The following is a 22011-nucleotide window of genomic DNA, read 5'->3' on the forward strand; positions in this document are numbered from 1 at the left end:
AGTGACAACAGGTGAACTGGCCTTGGATTTTTTCTCTATCCTCACTTTCTTATTTAGTACCCACATACAAGATCCCTCTTCAGTTGGTTGTCTAGCCTGGGCTTCCTTATAGGAAGGCAGCAGAATTTCAAGACAGTGAAAGTAGAAACTTCAGGCTACGTAAGGCCTGGACTCCCACTGCACATTACCTCTGCCACATTTTATTGATGAAAACAAGTCATAAGACAAGTTCAGATTCAAGAGGTAGGAAAATAGAGGAGTGTAAAATACTGTGGCCATGACCTCCAATTCACCACAACTCTGGGATGACTGATTAAATATAAAAGGACTGTTACCAGTGGAAAGCCTTATGTTTTCAAGTGAATTTAGATTTATTAACCACCCAATACCATCACCGTCTAAAACCATTGAAAGTGCCCAGAAAGTTTTCTAAGGGATCTACACCAAAAGCCTATAGCCTCCTCCACATTCTCCCTTATTTATTCATTCATTATTGAATTATTGTTTACTGAATGCCCACTTTGCACAAGACACTAAGCCTACACACCTAGGACCCAATTGTTGAGCAAGAGATACAATGCCTTCCCTCATTGCATTCGTGATCTATGAGAGGATACAATATTTAACTTAATTTTACTTTGGCATCAACAAAGAAAGAATGGAAAAAAAAACCCACGATAGTGATATAGCAGTTATTAAGAAATACTTTTTAGGCAGATAGTAATGGTAAAAGTTCTCAGTGGAAATTTTCCTGTTTTAAGAAACAACCCCCGAACCATCTCTTTTCTAACAGAAAAGGCAGCTTGAAGGGCCAGGCCCGCAAGCTTTGATATGCAAATGTCAGTCATTAGAAACTGGGTTTACTCAACATGGCGATTCCACCATCTCTTCCTTGTCATCAGGTGTACCAAGTGTCATGGCCACCTCCAGATAACACCATGTGTTCAGAACATCACGGTGACCCGTATTTGCATATTAAAGGACTAAGGTGGGAGGGCCAGGTTTTTCCGAGAGCTACGTAAATGACACACCTGGTCAAACCAATCCTCTGGGCCCTATGCAAACCAGACACCGCCTCCTCCAGGATCCCAATATAAGCAACCACTTTTCCACTGCACACTGGGTTTTCTCTTTGTTCAAATCCTCCCTGTCTCTGTCTCTGTATGGGGGAGGTGTTTTCTTCTTCCTTCCTTCTTTCTTGCCTATTAAACTTTTCACTCCTTAAAACCACTCCACGCATCCGTGTTGTTAATCCTATCAGCACGAGACCAACAACCCTGGTGTTCCTCTAGTCATTGGAGCTGTATCAATAGCCATGGGCATTCAAGGGTTCTATGTTTCAAAGGACCCTGGACCAGGGAAGCCGTGGTAAGTATGTGCTAACCTGCATTGCATCACCGTAAAGGGGAGAAGAAGAGGGAGAATGGGGACAGTAAAGGCGTAACACAAATGCCCCCACTTTCTTCCCCTCCCCTTCTCTTCCTGCGATAAAACTGAGGCGGGAGTTGAGCAAGGGGAATTTAAACTGAGAAGTCAGCTTAGAAGAGCTGAGAATGGAAAGCATGGACCAAGTGATGATAGACTTAAGACATGTAGTTTCCCAAGCTAGAATTGATAGTGTGACTCAAGCCTTGGTGACCCATAAACGTAATTCTTGTTATCACAGCAGCCACCACCAGAACCTCAGCAAAAATTGTCTTTGTGACTTCAACTTACCTCTTGCCTCTTCTCCTAAGGCTCTTTAGACACTAATGTCCTCCCTCACCCACCCCGTCAACATACAGACTGGCTGGCTGCTGGCCCAAGTGATTCCATCTGAGCCAATCCTCTCCTCTAGTTCTAGAAACTCTTTTTCTTTATCCTGCCTCAATAAAAATGTGCATTCCTGAGTGATCTACTTGTTTTGATGTGACTAAAATGATTCACATCAAAGTGTGAATGAGGCTTAAAATAGAGCTTGCAAACCCCATTCCTTCTCTCATGGTGGGCTTAAGTCTCTGAGAGTTCTTTAAGCCTGCATCCCCAGGTTCCTTGTCTACACAAACCTGCTTCCTTCCCCTAGCCTAGTCTGCTGCCAGGAAGCAAAATCCTTGGACCTACCTCCCACAGCTGAATGTTCCAGTCAAATAAAAGGTCTTTGTCATTTCTTGGAGAGAGGGTTTGATTGGTCAAATGAGCTCTATTTCAAATCAGGAATCATAAATAAGGAAGCATAAGAGCTCCTATATCGCTAAGTTTTGTTTGTTTGTTTAATTGCTAGTACCTTGACAGTGTTATTTTACCCTTTTCCCCCACAAATATACTGTTATATTATACAAGAGATACACTTCTGAGACCCAGCCCAAGAGATTAGCCATGAATCATAAAATTATTTCTCTGGGAAAATATATTCTGAGTTATAAATAACAAATTTACAAAAAACCTTTGGAACAAATTCTGCTATCATTTGACAGTTCCTTTCATCAGAATACGATTTTAGAAGATTGTTCTTGGCTTTTGTTCTGATAAAACTAATAGAAGCCATTATGATCTGTATTTTTTTGGGGGTTAAGTGTTAATGAATACATTGACTTTTAAAAATCACCACTGAATCTCTATGAGATTAATATGGAGAATTCATTCTCCAGATTCCTGTGTCCAATGCCTGCTTAGCAGCTCCACGTAGACATCTAAAATGTCATATATAATCTGTTCAAATCTGAGATCCTGATGCTCCCACACCTGCTCTTCCTTCAGGCTCAGCCATGTGGGTTCATGGCAGCTTCACCCTCTCCTTGCCCAAACATTTGGAGTCACACTCCTCTGCTCTTTCTGTTGCACACCACATGCAATCTGTAGGAAATTCTGTTGACTTTGCCTCCAAAAAGTGCCCAGAGGCAACCGCATCTCCTCGTCTCCCTGTCCACAGCCACCGCGTGGTCTGTGAGTTGCCATCGTCTGTGACTGCACTCACCATCTGTGTTCAGAACACAGCGCAGTGTGAATTCCAGAGCAGAACTCAGTCAATTTTGGCTGAAAGTCCTGTGTCATTATGGAAGAAGAGGAAGAAGTATTTGGACACTCGGAAGGTGTCTTCTTTCAAGTTTGGCCGTGGCCCTTCTTCAAGGTAATTTCTTTTCTTTCTTTCTTTCTTTCTTTTTTTTTTTAATTATTCTTTCTTTCTCTTTTTTTAGAGACAGGGTCTTACTCTGTCACCCAGGTTGGAGTGCAGTGGCGTAATCATGGCTCACTGCAGCCTCAAACTCCTAGCCTCAAGCAATCCGCCTGCCTCAACCTCCCAAGTAGCTGGGACAGTGGGTATGTGCTACCACACCTGGCTATTTTTTATTATTATTTTTAGTAGCGACAAGGCCTCACTATGTTGCCCAGGCTGATCTCAAACTTCTGGGCTCAAGCAACCCTCCTGCCTCAGCGTCCCAGAGTGCTGGGATCACCAGTGCACCCCCCTGCACCCAGCCCTTTCCAGTGATTTATTTGGCTTGTATTTGCTTCTATTTGCTGGGCTTTCTCCACATTCCTCTCAACCTCTCCTGCTCTAACCTTTCACAGAACCATCATTATTAATTTTTTTTATTTTCAATTGAATTTCAAAATCAAAGCAAGAGAATGAATGTTTGAAAAGGAGAAAGAGAACGGAGCCACACCCACAGGTGCCAGCCATTGAAGACCAGGTAGACTGGCATCCCCTAAGCATAGCATAGCTTCCAGCACAGCAGGGCCAGGTGGGGGCGGTGGGGAGACGGGTGCCAAAGGTGCCTGGAGTGGGAGTGGGATTAGCAGCCTGGAGCTTGCCTGAGCTCCCAGGCACCTGATGGATGCTGGCAGCTAAAACCTCCACTAAACCCTAGGGCCCCTGGTCACCATTTGCCAGAAACTCTACAAAGTGCTTTAGAAACACTGTTGTTATACCATCTCACATATGAGGACTGAAGGTCAGAGAAGCTAAGTAACTTTCCTAAGGTCACACAGCAAGTAAATGGGAAGATGGGGACTTGAACCCAGACCCATCTGACTCCAAATCTATACTTGGCCCACTATAATGGATCAGAAAATGGTCCTTATTTTGTAATAGTTTAATAACCACTCATGCAACACCGCTGCTTAGTTGTATGGACCAATTATTGATTTTCAAATGTTTTTATGGGGGAAAAAATAGTCAATTTACTACGTACCTGGTACTTTACACATACCTGCTTTGAAATTTTAATAATAATTGGAAAATGAGAGTTGGAAGTTTGTTAGGTTTGACTGAAGTAAGCTGTCAAATGGCTGAGAAAGGGCCACCCCTAACAGATGCACCAAGCATATTATACTGAGAAGTCCCACTTAGGTACACGTTGGCTGGGGAGAGTCCTGGCGTTCATTCCTTCTCCCGCGTAGCCTTATGGGTCTCTTCGGTAAACACATGGTGGCGCTACCTGCACATGCCTTTACAAGCTGCAAGCCGTCCAAACAAAAGTGGTTAGTTTCTGCCTCTTGGGATTACAGTCAGATTCTGGCAACATTTCGCATTCATAACAACTTTCCACATAAAAGCGATCTCTCTCACTGTTTTGTACACAAAGTGAGGCAGCATTGTCTGAGTACAGTAATGTTGGAAAGAGATGAAGCATTGTAAATGTTTAACAACAGATCTCTGTTAAATCCACTCTAACGAACACAACCGTTTTGATGAATATTATTTTTAAAGAGAGAGAAAAATACAGATCTTCCTTTGCAAGCTATCTTTGAATAAAAGATAAAACCAACATACTGAATTGGCTTAGTGGAAACCCATCATGTATTTCATTAGACCACTTGCAGATAGCCTAGTGCTAACCTATAAATCTTCTCTCTTGAAAACCACATCCCATAGATATACAGCAATCATTTTCTTTCAAGGAGGATATATTCAAGCAGTTACATTTTGTACAAATATAAAGTAGGCAAAATTGAAAGAATACAACATAAAACATGACTCGTTAATGAAGTTTGTGAATTACTCATTCACAAACTGCATTAATGAATTTTTTTAAATAATATGTCCTCCAAATTAAAAATTCCTCAAGAAGTGCACATTTGGAAGCTGCCAGGAATAAAGAGCTGTGGACTGGGTTTATGCTATTCATTCTTTAGGCACTCATTCAACAAGTATGTGTGGAATGGTTTCTCCATGCAGGCACTGTTCTAGGCTCTGGGAGACAGCCCTGAACGCAGCAGGGATTCACAGAGCTGACATTCTAGCAGAGGGCATATGGGGGGGGTTGTGGAGTCCAGTAGGAAACTGGCTAAGGCGGTGTAGACACAGTGCCAGAGGGGGTCAACACTCAGGAAAACAAAGCAGGATGTGGGAATGGGAGGGCAACTGTGAGTGTGGGGTGGGTTTCCTCACCAGGTAGGTGACAATGAAATAAAGCTCTGAAGGAGTGGTGGCTTGAGACCTGGGATATTTGGACAAAGATAGTTGCTGATAAAGAAGGAATAGCAAATTTGTGAGGCAGAGTGTGCGGGTGCCTGGCCCCACATTCCAGGGGAGAGTGGGGAGGCGAAGAGGTTGCAGGGGCCAAGGGTGACTTGGCTAGAAAAGCAACACATGACTCCCTTTGTGAAGACTGGATTAAAATTATGCAATGGTTGCATTAAGTTTGAAAATCTTCAGGGACACATTTCTTGCAGCTTCCCTCTACTCGTGTAATTAGAAATGAATAAATGTTAATAAGGAAGCTGAAAAGGCTCTAATGGTCTAGGACATCATATAAAGCTTACTGGAACATGAAGTTCTCAAAGTGTACTAGGATTGCAAAAGCAGCCACAGGACCCTTATTTTCCAGATTCCTGTGGAGCTGAGGAGGAGGAATCACAGCCTAATGGTGGGACACATGGCAAAGGAGCATGGAGCTGTGTGCTAGCAGGTGCACAGCAGGGTCATGGCCACTGTTGTTCAGTGGGGCCACCAGATCACAGATGAACACTGCAGCCATCTCACATGTGACTGCCCTCATCCTTCATTTCCTATCCCCCACTGCGTGGAGCTCTTGGGTCACAGTTATGGCTGGAGGAGGCTGTGGATTCAGAAACGCAGTTGTGGATAAGGAAAGGTTTAGCACTGCCCACAAATGAAAAGAGACCTTCCAGATTTAGAGAAAAGGAAAAAAGCAAACAAAACAAAATAAAAACCCTCTTTTCTCCAGCCCCCAACATAATCAGAGATGAAAGAAGACAGTTTTAGCCTGTTAAATAAGAAAATAAACAAGAGCTTGAAATGGATAAGTTTTTTCTTTTAAATTTGTTTTTGCAAAGGGTTTTTCTTCCCTGAAAAACAAAATACTAAAATAGCAAGTTGTGTTTTCATTTATAAATCCTTCTCAAGAGGAAATCTAATAATAACAAGGGGTTTCCATTGGATTCCAGCTTATTTCATAATGTAAATATATTTCTATCCTCTGGGGAAAAAAGCTTCCCCAAGCCAGGTATTTCTCGTTTAAATTTGTGATTTTATTCACTTCCATTTTTCCCTCTTGTTTTACCTTGAACAGCCTCTCAAACTGAAGAGGAGTGTTCAGTTCTACAGCTTATTAGATAGGGCCTCTTCATTCAGCCATGCAAAGTTTAGAAAGAACGTGGACGATGACTTGCTATGTTTTGTTCTACATCCGATCAGAAGAGTAGCTTGTGGCTCAAAAAGTCTTATCTTAGAAGATCAAATGTCCACCTTTTAAGAGAGCGGGGCTGTATACTAGAAAGAAAAATGGATTAGAGTCAGTCGTACTTTCAAACCTCAGCAGTATTTCTTATGTTATTTAAAGACATACATTATCTGGTTTCTTTGAGCTTCAGTTTCTTCTCCTACAAAATAGGAAGAATAATAATGTGGTGGATTAAAAATGGCAGCCAAATCTCTGACCCTCTTCCATTGAGAGGGGGACTCTGTCCCATCCTCTTGAATGCAGGTGGGTTTTGTGACTGCTTTGACCAAAAGAACAAGGATGTGATACTGTGCCAGTCTCAGGGCCCCATCTTCAAGGCACAGGCAGCTCCCACTTCTCATCTCTCAAAACATGAAATAGCTCTTGGAACCCTGAACAGTGCAACTCCCTTGAGGCTGTGATGTGAGGAAGCTCAAGCCACCCCGGTAGAGGTCTATGAGCGGAGAAGCAATGGCCAGCTGCCCTGCATCTCCCAGCCGCAGCCATTAGAGCCATCCCAGCAGAGCTTCCAACCGTGAAGCTGAGCGGAGCTCCTCTGACTGTGCCCTGTCCAAATTTTCCATCCACATCATCAGGAGATACAATAATACTGTTTTAATCCACTGAGCTTTGAGATGGCTTGTTAAGCAGCAATAGATAAACATACTAAATGATTATGTTGTGGAGCTACTGTCAGTTTTACAAATAATACCTCCAAGGCGCCTACACAGAATGGACACATAGGGAACAGTCAGTAAATAGGAGCCATCATTCGTACCGTTGTCTCATGATCTTCCCACAAGAGCATTTATTAGAAATGTGATCAGAGAATCCTTTCTGAGCCCACAGAAGGCATTGAAATCCCTCACAGCTGACTTGCATGGGAGTACACGGGCTTTGGGATGGCAAATCCTTCCTAGCCCAAGTCAGTCAGGTGCAGGAGAGCCACTAAAACCCTGCCAGTGCCGGCACTGCCATTAAACACGTGTCCTCTCAGTAAACGAGACGTGCTGTCCCTGCATTCCAGAAACATTGCAGCTCTACCTTGTTCTTGTATTTTTTCCTCTCCTATAAATCTCCCTGGTTACCTAAACTCAGTAGGCAACTAAGCACAATTGGGTTTACAGAAGGCAAGGTGACCTAAGAGATCTCTGAATGTAGCTGTTGATGTCCAGACTGCGCGGAGAGCTTGCCAGCCAGGTTGAGAGCCTCTCAAGCACTCATGGTCCCCCTACCCCCAAGTGACCTTCTCTCTGGGGCACAGGTATTTAGGAGACACTTCTAATGATGACTGTAGACATCTCGGGACCATTGAGACACTGGTAATATTAGGAAATAAAATACTTTCAATTGAGTGAACTTGAAGGATTCAGAATCCCAAGATTCCTTAACCTCTCCTGCTCAAGTCCACTGCTCCCCATCTTGGCTGCCGTCAACACCTTCTCTTGCCCGGCCTGCTGGACAACCTGCTCTTCCTGATTAGTCGTTCTGCCACCAACCTGGCCTCTGTTCAATGCATCCTCTCCTCTGCAGCATGGTCTTCTTGGAGCACCAATGTCAAAGTGCAGTCATGCACCTCTTTGTTTTAGTCCTTCTTTACTAATGGAAGAAAAATTTACCAACTGGAGAAGCCTAGGTTTCCAACCCCTGTGTGCCACCCCGCACTTTTCTGACTGATGGCTCAGGGGTTAACTCTTTGGGAGGAGTGAGGGACAAAAGCCAGGATGACATGGCCCACAGCCGATGGAAGCAGCCAAGGCCAGCTTGGAGGGGAGGGGAGGAACTTCTGCTTAAGGATTTCTTCTATTTCTTACAGTCAGCCTCTGGATCTAAACTGGGACTCTTAAGATCAGTACAAGTTACCAGGACCAGAACAAATAACTTGGAATAAGGTGCTTTTTTCCATGAGTTCTTTCAAACTGTTTGAGTAAAAAAAAAAGAGATGTAACTAAAAGCAAAAAGTTACAAAGCAAAATGAGGGAGGGAAGAGACTTCCAGTCAAGACTCACATGTTCCCCAGCCAAGCTGGGACCAGGCGCTCAGCTCTTGTGCTGATGCTTTAGGCTGTCTCTGTCCCCTAAGGAGAACAGCTTAGGAGCCGTCAGAACCTGCTCAAGTTCCATTTAGAAGCCAAGTGCCCACTTTCCCACTGTGCCCTATGTTGTTTTCCTGTTACCAGTTTCTCCTGTCTCACTCCTGCAGCTCAGGTTTTCAGCTTCTCCTTTTCATCCTCATCTCCAGCATCCCCACAGGAACCTTCCTGGACAGGTTTCTGTTGCTCATCTGAAGTGCAGGCCCTAGCTTGCTGCTGCCCTCCCTCCGGCCTTGTTGCCTTTGGAAGGGCATTCTCTGCATGGCTTCTTGTTGCCCTGGGTTGGCATTCTGCCACCCATCCCACATCATTCTCAGAACAGAACCACAAGTGAGCTGACAACTTCCATCCAGTGAGTTATGTAAAAGCCACACCAGTAGCCACACAGACGCATGAGACCATGATGAGGATGTAGCATCTGCAGGCAATTCCAGGAAGAGTTTCTACCTTAACAATGACTTGCTTTAATTTCCTCTGTTCCTGAGCTTCAGTGCTGATCCTACAGATGAAGAGAGAAAGGTCCTCCTCTCATGGTGCAGGCTGAGGAAAAAACAGCAGTACACCTGAACATGTCTGTCTCCAAGCCATCCCCAAGCTTCCGTTTCAGTCATTCTTTGAGCTGTGGCCTTTACCACGGCAGAACTTGAATTTTATGGTGTTGACCTTTAAATCCAAGATGGAACCTATAATTTAGATAAGCGCTGACCAGCAGATAACTTCCAGTTTAGACTACAGCATATGTCTTTGATATTCAAAACAGGATCCAAATCAGTGTTCTTACTGAATTATAATTTTCTACATCTTGTTTATTAAAAATATGAATTTATGAAAACAGCAGAACTTAGCAACTTTAACCTGTCCTTTATCCATGTTTCAAGACTCTTGTGTTGTATGAGAAGGCGTTACTGTGAACGTGCCCCTCCACCCAACACCTTGCGCTGGCTTCCCTATCAGATGGGCCAAGTTCAGCTCCCAGAGACCAGTTTGAGGCCCTGGCCAGCCTAAGTGAGGTTTCAGGAGTTGGCGGGAGGGTCTGTCTGTCTTTTGATTCTCACAGTAGCAAGAGCATGGACTACCTTACTGTTGAGACATTGAACAGGAAACACATAAATCTTCCCACTTGTTGCTGGGACTATCTGTGTGTAATTTTCCCAGAGAGATTCTTTTTTTCTGCATCCTGAGTAAAGAATTCTCTTTCTGATTCTTAGGTAAGCATTGGAGTTTTTTGCACAGAATATCATTCACAATGAACTTTGCTCCTGACAATAGTTTTAGATAGGAAATTAGTGTAACATTTATAGTAGGACAAAATTCTATATGTTTTATGTAGAATATTTTTAGGTGATTCACAAGAATTTTTGAAGCTGAAGTTCTGCTCTTTTTAATCCCAGAGCTATGATGAAATCTGTTTACTCTCTGTTCACATTTTGTAATATTCCAAAACTTTGAATTCTGTGTAGAGCAGTTTTTAATGAAGCGAGGCTCTAAGGCTGGTAGGGGACCCAGATGGCACATGCAGTGTTTGCTTGCTCATCAGAACATGTTTTGCCAAAAGTGTTCCATGTGCAAGGCACTGAGATCTGCCAAGGGCACCAGCAGGGACAAGTCGGGAACAGTCCCTTCCCTTGAGGAGCTCACTTTCACAGCAAAAGAGACAGATAGTAAATCACAATTTTAGAAATTACAAATATGGAAAGTGTTGCCAAGGAGACTAAACCTCCCCCCTCCAAGGGGATGAGGCGTGGGGTGCATTAGGGAGGGCTGGGCATGAGCTGCATCCCAACAGCACAGGGAAAGCTGGGGGATAATAGTCTTTCTCTCTCTTTCTCTTTCTTTCTTTCTCTCTCCCTCCCTCCCTTCCTTCCTTCCTTCCTTCCTTCCTTTCTTTCTCTTTCTTTCTTTCTTTCTTTTCTTTTTTCTTTCTTTCTCCCTTTCTTTCTTTCTTTTTCTTCTCTTTCTGTTTCCCCTTCCTTCCTTCCTTTTTTCCTTCCTTCCTTCCTTTTTTCTTTCCTTTTTGTTTGAGACAGAGTTTTGCTCTGTCACCCAGGCTGGAGTGCAGTGGCATAATCACAGCTCACTGCAGCCTCTACATCCTGGGCTCAAGTGATCCTCCCACCTCAGCCTCCTGAGTAGCTGGGACCACAGGAGTGTGCCACCATGCCTGGCTGATTTTTAATTTTTTAGGTAGAATCAGGGTCTCACTATGTTGTCCAAGCTGGCCTCAAACTCCTGGGCTCAAGCAATCCTCCTGCCTCAGCTTCCCAATGTGCTGGGATTACAAGCGTGAGCCATGGCACATGGCCAGGGATGACAATCTGAGGAAAGACTCATCAGTGGAGAATAAGCTTCCAAGAGCCTGGGATCCTGGTGCCTGAGAGTGCCACTTGCAGTTAAGGTGTGAGGCTGTGGATGCCAATCTAAGAGCAGCTAGCACAGCACTTTCTGCAAATGTGGCACTCACTGTAGTATCCATCAACTGAATAAGTGATGTTTCCTTGGCATGTTACAGGGTGCATCCCGAGCCTGAAGGTTGGGGGAACAGGTTGAAGACTGATGATACGAGATTTGGGAGGAAAGATAAGTTCGAGTAAGTCTGGTATTTTTCACATTTGGAGGTTCAAAATTTTAAAAATGAAGATTTGGGGTTGACTCTTGCATTGTAAGCAATTCCAGGGAAGGATCAAATGCTTCTTAAAATGACAATTATTATAGAAGAAAAGAAAGAAGCAGTGCTCATCTGGCTGTGGCTTGATTGCCTTCAGTAAGGAAATCAGCCCCAGCCAGGCTGGCAGGGCACTGAGGAGCAGTGGATGCTCCCCCATCCATTCATGGGGCTGCATGTCTCCTTCTGTGGCGAGCAGGCTGTGACCCGGCAAGGAAGAAGCCCCTGTGAAGCCCGGATGCTAGTGTGTAGGGCAAAGAAGACCCAGAGGGCATACCCGCCCCACCCACACACACCACACACAGAGAGACACACACCACACACACACACACACACACACACACACACACACAGAGTCCCATGGGGACACACACAGAAACACTCATATACCACACAGACACACACATCACACAAGCACACATATACTCAAACATACATAGAGACACACAGACAGTCACACACAAATACAGACACAGATTCTCACACACACATACACACACACCCATCTTAGGAAGAGCAGGGATTTATTTCCCAGAGGAGAAGCTGCCCTGGATTGAGGACTTTAAGAAATCCCTCTGCCAGAGGATAAGAAGAAAGGAACAGGGAGAACTCAGGAGAGAGGGCGGCATCTGTGGGTTCGCATCTGGAAGGCCGTCCCTTCCCAGGCAGCACAAGGGGATCCGCGACTGAGGGAAATAAGAATTCTTAGCCTTGTGCTTCCAATGCTGAGATCCTCCGGACTCCATGCAAAGCCTTGCCATTGAGGTCTGCTGTCATTGGTCAGGAGTAGACTGGCCGGGCAGGAGGGACCCTGGAAAAAGTAACTCCTCACTCCCAGCCATTGTGTGAGAGAGCTGTCATGAAGGTGAGAGACGCGGCCATGATTAACTTCAGAGGAGAGAGAGACCTATGAGGCTGGGTACATGGAGACCCTGTAAGGATGAAGATGGTCATGGTCACCCCTCCCCCAACAAGGGTCTATCCAAGAACATCCTTGGATACATTTTGTAAAGCAAGGACCCTTCCACATGGAGGTTACACAATAAGTGGTATTGCTGTGAAGGAGAGCAATTTAGAGTTTTAAACTTGGATAGGTTTAACAAAAACCGTCACATCAAATATTCAGCAGAACATACTCCTCATGCAGACTGCACCCTCTGGGCATTTATTGACACCTAATAAGAGCATACCTTAATTACGTGAAAGCTCTGGGAACGGACAGTTAAGCCTCTTTGATGGGAATGAGACCTGGAGTTTATGACTTGCGTAACTAGGAGACTTGCTCCATCAATCTGCCTTTCATTAGCACATAATAACATCTCATTTTTATGGAAAGTTCCTTCAGTTAATTTTCTTAATTAGATTTAACTGAAGGATGAAAGTAAAATCTTGCTACACAAAGCCCTGGTAAGGAAGACCACTGTGTTTAATGCAGTAATTCAAACATAAAAGCCACATACATCAAAGGTACACACAAATAAGAGAATTATGTTTTCTAAAGATCCTTGGAGCAGTGAAGGCTAATTTCAGATGGACCCAGGGTTGTAAATTTAACTGAAAATGTCCATGCTTGGATGGAATGTGGGGCATACCTAGGGTATGTAGCATTGGTATCCTTAATCCATATTCTAAAAGATACACCAGCGTCTATATTCCTAACTGGAATGAGTGTACCATGCTGAGCAATAAACAAGTGAATTCCTCTGTGTTTAATACATTTCCCACAAATGAGAAATCTCTCCCTGCTGTCAGAAACAATTGTGCTTTTTCCTGAGCAATTAACTTGTTCAAGTCATATGAAATTTTAAGCCATATTACCACGTTAGCATCTAGAAAGGCTGACATTAAATATGGCTCAACTACAGCTAGAGTTTAAGATTTGACAGCACATACTAAGTATTCCAAGGCCACATCTGGATTGTTCTTGTTTTCACAGCCCTACATTCTGGTTGTCCAGATGCACTCAGCTATTTTTATATTTTATTTGGTCTTCTTGAATTGTAGGTATTTCCGTAAGCTGCCTTGAATCATTTTTGGAATAAAGTGGGATATAAATAAGTAAATAAAGAAATGCTGATTGCAAATTTAAAAACTCAAACAATTTAACCATACAATATAAATGAATGCAATAAGATCAAAGCCAAGAATATAAATCAACCATTCAAAAGCACAAACAATAAAGCACTAAGATAATCAAAATATAAGTTGACAGCCCACTTCTCTGCTCTAAATACAACCACTTGCTGTCAGACCAAGGTGATGTTCCCCATTTTATCTTTCCCTGAAAAAATGTCCAGCTCTTGAAGCTTCTCGGTCTCTTATGGAAATAAAACTCAACAGTCCTGGCTTCAACAGCAATCTTGACATGCATTAATGTCTTGCCATGCAGACTAATCTGGTTCTTCCATTGCAATTAAGTATCTTCTATGAGCTTTGATAAGCACTGAATCTGTCAAAGGTAAAATATTTCAGCAAGTATCTTCATGCAGTATCTGCTATTTTGCGAGTTACATATGATGCATGCCTTAGATGCCAAAGACAGAGGTAAAGTTGACATTGCACTGGGATAGCTTCCAGATAGATGCAACAAGTACATATAAATTATTTATTTTTGAAAAACTTTCAATCTTTGCAAGTTCTTATACTAATGGCTTATTGAATCTTTGCATTTCTACATCAGGTAACATGAAAGAGATAACTCTGGCTTCCAAATCTTTGAGAATATCAATTCTAAAATGAATGTAAATCTTATTTTAAAAACTATAATTTATCTATTTCACCAGAATTGGTCCAGGATAGGGGAAGTAGTGGTACTAATATTATTTTCATTGATTCATCTACATTTCTTTTATTCAGCATTTTCATAGAAATGCTAATTTGTCAAACTGGAGCTTGACCAAAGGAGCAAGAATGGAGCAGTGACTTAAAGCAGTGGTGTCCAAGTGGTATCAGGAAAGAAATTACAAGTCTTCCAAAATGGAATGAGAAGCTTTGGAGATCTGAGTAATGTCTCTGGAAGCGTCCAAGCTGACAGGGAAAATTCTCTATCAGTTACAGCATTGAGAGGATCACAGCATTGTGTGTGGAGTAGAACTAGATTGTTTCCAAGCTTTCTTTAAGTGTAAAAGTCCTGTTTGTTGCAACATATTTGCTGTTCTTAAATAGTGGATGGGCTTAGCCTCATTGATCAATTTACTTAATGTCGGCCATGTAAAAATTAGTGAAAAACTACCAAAATATGTGTTTGAATTTAGAATAATTGACTTAAGCCATACCATCTAGGATTAGCTAACCTGCTATCTATCTTAGTCTGTTCTGTTTTTGCTATACAGCAATACCTGAGACTGGGTAATTTATAAAGAAAAAAGGTTTATTTGGCTCACCAGTCTGCTGGCTGGAAGATTGGGCATCTGGTGAGGGCCTCAGGCTGCTTCTACTTATGGTGGAATGTGAAGGGGAGCTGTGTAGACATCACACAGAGAGAAAGGAAGCGAGAGAGAAGGGGGAGGTGCCGGGCTTTTTTTAACAACTAGCTCTCATGGGAACTAATAGAGTGAGGGGTCCACCCCCATGGCCCAGACATCTCCTATTAGGCCCCACCTCCAACACTGGGGATCCAGTTTCCACATTAGATTTGGTAACATCCAAGCCATAGCACCTTCATATTCCATTGTGTCTTTGCATGACTCCCAGAAAAAAAGCAGTTAGGTCATGTAATTAGCATAAAGAACAATGCTGGAACTTCATAGACCTTACAGGAATAAGTGGAATAACTATATTTGTACTTGTTTGTTATAAGATGTCGGTATGTGCAGCAAAGTTTTATATGAGAGTTGCTTTTATTATACCATAGTGCCTAGTGATAAGGTTGTAGAACTAGAGCTTGTGGGGCAAGGTTGTAAAGTCACAGATCCCCCACATGTGCCAAAATAACCTGACAATTATAAAGAGCCAAGTTCCCATTCCTGAAAGTTTTTCTGGAGTCTTTTCTGAGAGATGGAACACAGTAAAACAGTATTGGTATCCAGCTTTCTGTTTGTAAACAGTATTATTTTAAAGAAACAGATTATAAAATGTATTAGAAAAGAGAAAGACTTGAGTTTTTAAAACAGAGTCAATAAATCCAAAGATTTTATTTTGAGGTAATCAAAGATTTTAAAAAATATAGAGTAGGCCATACTTCAGTGCCTATTATAAAAACATATTTTAAAATTTTGGTTTTAAGATTTGGCAAGGTCTTGTGCTTTCAGCACATAATAGATTTTGCATCAGAGATATTTTCTGGGATCAGCAAAATTTGTGTTATTAAATATAAAACAGGAATAACAATTCTAGACAAGTTCAGGTTAAAACATTATTATGTGATTGAAAATAGAATAGGGAACTCCAAAACTAACTCCTTTCACTAAAGCGATGATTATGCAAGCAAAAGTTGTTACAATTAGCTTTTTCATATCTCTGGAATTTAATTTAAAAACTTACAACAACAAGGAGAATGATTAAAGAAGGAAGAAACTGTTGAAATTTGTGAAGAGATTGTGGTAGCATTTCAACACATCTGTCCATGATCCTTTGTTCCAGAGCATGGCAGTAGCCATGAACACAGAACCTGTGTTCATGGTGCAGCTTGTTGGTGCTAGCTACAGCAGTGTGGGCTTGTTCTTGGAGAACTGTGTAGGTGGACATTGATCTGCCTGGTGGCTCCCTGAGGGATTCGTCCATGGGGCTAAACTTTGTTTTGCCCACCATAGAGTTTTCTCAGAGATAAGTGGCTTTCCAGGCAGTGTTTGTCAAATGCATTTAAAGGTAAATATACTAGAAGTAGCCCCTAAAGGGCAGGCAGCAGGCAAGCCAAAAAAATCTTGGAAGGAAGGAGTTGGGGAAAGGGATACACAGGGGAACAAAGGCTTTGAAAAGCTCCCGTGCATACCAAGGAAACTAGAAGGATATACTAATGCCCAGGACCAGAACTATGTTCACGAAAGACCAGAAAGGACCCTAAGCTTTTACTTCTGGCTGCTTCTATGCTCTGTGCAAGCAGGAAGTGAGGGCTAAGGCAGAGTTGTGAACAGCCTGGCTAAACATGAAATGAGTTCCCTCAACAGAAATCAATCTGAAAACCCAGGAGTATTTTTTTTTCTTAGTGGGGGGTTGGTGTTTTTTTTCCTCTGGGCACTTAGGGAAATCTCTAGCTAACAGCTAAGCTGACAGAACAGACACTTCAGTGACCATGTGCAACAAAGAATGCAGTCTTTACAAAAATAGTTTGGAAACATGTCACTAAACAAACCACTCCAACCCATAACAGGCAGCAAAAATAAACCCTGGGCAAGGGTAAAAATCTGATTTCCAGAATTATCACATAATATTTGATATATCAATATTTGAAACACCCAATTTGCAACAAAAATGAGGCATGCTAAGAAATAAGAAAATAGGGCCCATTCACAAGAAAAAAGGAAATTAATGAAAACTGTCCCCAAGGAAAGCCAGACATTGAACTTGCTAGACAAAGACTTTGAATCAATTGTCTTAAATATGCTCAAAGACATAAAGGAAATGAGGAGAATAATATCTCACCAAATAGAGACTATCAATAAAGGGATAGAAATAAGAAAAGAAACCAAGTAGAATTAGAAATCCTGGAGCTGAAAAATACAGTAAGTAAAATGGAAAATTCACTAGGTCAGTTCAACAGCATATTTGAGATGGCAGAATAAAAAAATCATTGTTCTTTTAAAAATTTTTTTTGTTTTTGTTTTTAAATAAACATAGAAATTAAGAGAAAAAATCAGTGTTCTTGAAGATCTTTCAGTTAGAATTATCCAGTCTGAGGAGCAGAAGGAAAAAAGAATGAAGAAAAATAAACAGAACCTAAGAGACATGTGAGACACATACCAACATACCAATGTATACATAATGAAAGTCCCAGAAGGGCCAGGCATGGTGGCTCATGCCTGTAATCTCAGCACTTTGGGAGGCCACGGCCGGCAGATCACCTGAGGTCAGGAGTTTGAGACCAGCACAGCCAACATGGCAAAACCTCGTCTCTACTAAAAATACAAAAATTAGCCAGGTGTGGTGTAATCCCAGCTACTCAGGAGGCTGAGGCAGGAGAATCACTTGAACCAACCTGGGAGACAGAGGTTGCAGTGAGCCAAGATCATGCCACTGCAGTCTAGCCTAGGTGACAAGAGCGAAACTCTGTCAAAAAAAGGAAAAAAGAAAAAAAGTCCCAGAAGGGGAGAAGAAGTAGGTAAAGTCAGAAAAAATATTTGAAGGGAGAATAACAAAAAGGAGCAGAAAGAATATTTGAATAATGGCCCCACACTTCCCAAATATAATGAAAGATATGAATCTACATATCCAGCAAACTCAATGAACTCTAAGTAAAAGAAACTCAAAGAGATTCACACTGAGACGTTATTACATGTTGAAAGCCAGAAACAGAGAAAATCTTGAAAGCAGCAAGATCAAAGTGACTAGTCACAAACAAGGAGTCATTAATTAGATTATCAACTTATTCCTCATTAGATACTACGAAGGCCAGAAGGCAGTTCGATGGCATTTTTAAAGTGCCAAAAGAAAAAAAAATTGTCAATCAAAAATTATAAATTGGCAAAACTATCCTTCAAAATGAAGGAGAAATTAAGACATCCCTCGGTAAACAAGGCTAAGAGAGTTCAATAGTAGTAGACCCACCTGCCCTACAAGAAATGCCAACATGAAGCCTTCAAGCTGAAATGAAAGAACACTAGATAGTAACTGTAAGCAACATGAAGAAGTAAAGAACACCAGTAAAGTTAACTACCTAGGTAAATATTAAATCCAGTATTATTATTTTTAAAATTTGTAATGCCTCATTTTCCATATATAATTTTAAGAACAAATGCATACAACAATAATTATAAATCTGTTTGCATAGGCACACAATATATAAAGATGTAATTTGTGACAATAACAACATGAGGGGGCAAATGGAGCAATATAGATTCAGAGTTTTAGCATACTATTGAAGCTAAATTGAATATTAATTCAAATTAGATTGTTACAAATTTAAAATTGTTAATTGTAAACCTCAGGATAACCACTAAGGAAACAAATACAGAAATAATAATACGAAGGAAATCCAAATAGCACACTATAAAAAAATCAATTAAACACAAAAGAGGGCAGTAATGGAAGAATTGAGGATTCTTTTAAAAAGACATATGGAAAACAAATTTTTAAATGGCAAAAGAAATTTCTTTCTTATTAGTAATTACTTTTAAAGTAAATGAATCACGCTTTCTAATTAATAGTCCAAAATTCACATAATGGATAAAGAAACATGCTCCAACTGTACGCTATCTACAAGCTACTCGCTTTAGATATAAAGACACAAATAAGTTTAAAGTAAAAGGGTAGAAAAAGATATTCTGAGAAAATACTAACCAAAAGAGAGCTGCAGTGTCTATTCTATACTAATAGAAGATAAAATAGACTTTAAATAAAAGTTGTTACAAGAGACAATGAAGAACATTATATAGTGATAAAAAGTCAATCCATAAAGAAGATATTATAATCATAAACATATAGGCACTCAACAGAGCTCCTAAATATCTGATGCCAACATTGACAGAATTGAAGGGAGAAATGGACAGTTCTAGGATAATAGTTGGAGATTTCAATACCCCACTTACAATAATGGATAGAATAACTGGACAGAAGATCAGTAAAAAGATATGCAACTTCAACAACACTATAAACCAACTAGACCTAACAGACATATATAGAACTTTCCACCCAACAACAGCAGAATATACACTCTCAAGTACAAATGAAATATTCTTTGAGATAACAATACGTTAGGCCACAAACAAATCTCAATAAATTTTAAATGACCTAAATCACACAAAGTACATTCTCTGACTACAATGGAATGAAACTAGAAATCAATAACAAAGGAAAACTGGAAATTTCACATGTACATGGAAATTAAACACAAACTTGAACAACCAATGAATCAAAGAAAGAATTTCAAGAGAAAATAAGAAAATACTTTGAGACAAATGACAGCAAAAACACAACATACCAAAACTTACAGAAGGCAGCAAATCAGTGCTCATATAGAAATTTGTAGATGTTAGTAGCTACATAAAAAAGAAAGAAAATCTCAAATCAATAAACTGTAGACTTTCAGGAACTAGAAAAACAAGCTAAATCCAAAGCTATTAGAAGGAAGGAAATAAAATGATAGAATAGGAAGAGTGAATCAACAAAAGCAAAAGTTAGTTCTTTGAAAAGATCAAGAAAATTAACAAACTGAAAAATAAAAAGAGAGTAGATTCAAATTACTAGCATTAGAATTAAAAATACAACCTTAAAGAAACAAAAAAGATTTTAAGACAATACTATTAAAAAGTGTAGGCCAATGAATTAGATAATCTAGATAAAATGAATTAATTCTAAAAATAATAAACTATGAAATCTGACTCAAGGAGACACAGACAATATCAACAGATCTAAAGCAAGTAAAGAAATTGAATCAGTAATAAAAAAACAAGCCAAGAAAATCCCAGTACCAGATGACTTCATTGGTGAATTCTACCAAACATTTGAAGAGTTAAAATTAAACTTTCTCAAATTCTTCAAAAGGTAGAAGAGAAGGGAACACTTCTAAATATTTTATGAGTTCTGCATCACCCAAATACCAAAGCCAGATGAACATGTTACAAGAAAAGGAAACTATATACAAATCCCTTACAAATACAGGTGGAAAAATCCTCAACAAAACTCTATCAAGCTGAATCCAGAAACATATTTAACAGATTACACGTCAAGATTAAGTGGGATTTATCCCAAAAATGCAAGGGTAGTTCAATATAACAAAGTCAATCAATATAACACACCACATTAATTGAAGAAAGGAAAAAGAAAACAACCCATATAGTCATCTCAATTGATGCAGCAAAGGTATCAGACAAAATCCAGTGGTCTTTCATGATTTAAGAAAGAAAGCAGTCAGCAAAACAGGAATACAAGGAAACTTCCTCAAGATGGTGAAGGGCATTTATGAAAAGCCTCACAGCTAACATCATATTCAACTGAAAAACTGAACGCTTTTTCCCTATTATCAAGAACAATACAATAATTTCTACTTTGACACATATTCAACATTTTACTGAATGTTCTATTCAGAGCAATTAAGCAAGAAAAGAAATATAACACATTTACACTGTAAAGGAAGAAATCAAACTATCACTATTCACAGATGACATAATCTTATATATAGACAATACTCAAGACTCCTCATAAAAATTATTAGAGCTCATGAATTCAGCAAATTGCAGGCAGAAGACACACAAAAGTCTAGTATATGTCTGTACACTAGCAATGAACAACCTGAAAGGACATTATGAAAACAATTCCATTTACAATAGCATTAAAAAGAATAAACTAGTTTGGAATAAACTTAACCAAGAAGGTGCAAGATTTGTATACTGAAAACTATAAAATATTGAAAGAAATTAAAGAAGACCTAAATAAATGGAATGTATCCTGCATTTACAAGGTGGAAGACTTAATATTATTAAGATGACAATACTCCTCAAATTGATCTACAGATTCAATACAATCCCTTCAAAAATCCCAATAGTTTCTTTCTTTGTTGTTGTAGAAAAACAAAAGCCAATCATGAAGTTCATAAGCAATTGCACGGGACCCCAAATAGCCAAAACAATATTTAAGAACAAGGTTGGAGGACACACATTTTCCAATTTCAAAACTTACTACAAAGCTACAGTAGTCAAAACAATGTGCTACTGGCATTAGGATATACCATAAAGGTGTAGGTTAGATCAGAAACATATGGATCATGGAATGTAATTAAGATTGCAGAAATAAACCCAAACATCTATTATCACTTGATTTCAACAAGCATGCCAAGATCATTCAATGGGAAAAGAATAGTTTCTTCAACAAACAGTGCTGAGGTAACTAGATATCCACATACAAAAGGATGTTGGACCTTGATCTCACATTGTATACAAAAAATAACTTCAAAGTATCAAAGATCTAAATGTAAAGGCTAAAACTATAACACTTTTAGAAGAAAAGATAGGGGTATGTCTCCATAATCTTGGATTTGGCAGTGGTGTCTTGCCTATAATAACAAAAGTACATGCAACAAAAGAAAAAACAGAAAAATTGGGCTTCAAAATTAAAAAGTTTTGTGCATTAAAGTGCACAATCAAGAAAGCTGGGCATGGTGGCATGTCCCTGTGGTCTCAGCTACTTGGGAGGCTGAGGCAGGAGGCTGAGGTGGGAGGATTACTTGAGCCCAGGAGTCTCAGACCAGCCTGGGCAACACAGTAAACTCCGTCTCCACAAAAAATTTTAAAAATTAGCCAAGCTTGGTGGCACATACCTGTAGTCCCAGCTATGAGGAGACTGAGGCGGGAGGATCACTTGAGCCTGGGAGGTGCAGGCTGCAGTGAGCCATGATCACACCACTGCACTCCAGCCTGGGTGACAGAGTGAAACCCCAACTCTTAAAAAAAAAGAAAGGGGAAAAGACAGCTCACAGAATAAGAAAAAATACTTGCACATCA

This window comes from Pongo abelii, chromosome 17 (genome assembly GCF_028885655.2).
Source record: "Pongo abelii isolate AG06213 chromosome 17, NHGRI_mPonAbe1-v2.0_pri, whole genome shotgun sequence".
NCBI classification, from domain to species: Eukaryota; Metazoa; Chordata; class Mammalia; order Primates; family Hominidae; genus Pongo; species Pongo abelii.